The sequence below is a fragment of the Nyctereutes procyonoides genome, unplaced genomic scaffold (genome assembly GCF_905146905.1).
Source record: "Nyctereutes procyonoides isolate TBG_1078 unplaced genomic scaffold, NYPRO_anot_genome, whole genome shotgun sequence".
Lineage (NCBI taxonomy): Eukaryota > Metazoa > Chordata > Mammalia > Carnivora > Canidae > Nyctereutes > Nyctereutes procyonoides.
The window spans coordinates 13,460,775-13,461,618 of NW_026575134.1; positions in this window are offsets into that span (position 1 = coordinate 13,460,775).

Here is an 844-nt window from a genome sequence, read left to right on the forward strand (position 1 = left end):
CTGTGTAGTAATGTGGAACAGAACTAGCTAGAGCCAGAAAATGGAGATTTGATGAGTCCTCTAAGATAAAGTGAGTAACTGCAGCTGGAGACTGAATATTTATTGCTATTCATATATCGGTTTTGAGCAAAGAAGGTAATTAGTCCAATCCGGATCAGCATTGCTCAAGAGCATGGAGGAGGGACATTTCTTCCCCTGTCTCAGCCCTGCCAGTCCTTTGCTAGCAAAACTCAATATCCCTAGCCTCGCCCTTGAATGCTCATCACCATCTTGCTCTAATGAAAACCCAGCTCCTCACTGAGAACACCGTCTTCCTCTTCTCCTGCAGCCCTGTCACGTGGTGGCTGTGGTTTTCTCCCTCACGGTTTTGTGCTAGTAGACCTGGAGGTGGGATGCAATTCCTTTTTGCTCCTCCTTGTCACTTCTGCATTAGTCTCTTTCCTCCCTAAAGCTGTCTTGTATTGAAACTCAGGTAGTCAGGTCATGCCACTTGGTCCTCTCACTTCATTGACATCTGTCATGTCTAGCTGGTTCCTTGGTGCTCTGGCCTCACCGTCGTGGTCCAATTCCAGTCTCTGTTCTTGGCAATTTCAATCTATAGATAGATAGTCCCTCCATTCCGCTGGTCTCTCAGTTCCCTGTCTACCTCTCTTCTCATAGTCTGGTCTGTCACTTTCTGTCACTCCCAAGGTCATACCAGACCCTGTCATTAACCCTTGTGTATGCCATCTGTGATTGTGACATATGGGTCCTACTCTCTGACTCGTCCCTACCCCCTACCCCGGTGCACTCCCACAAGCACTCTTTCTAGGGCTGTGTAACAAAGTACCATAGACTGGGGGGC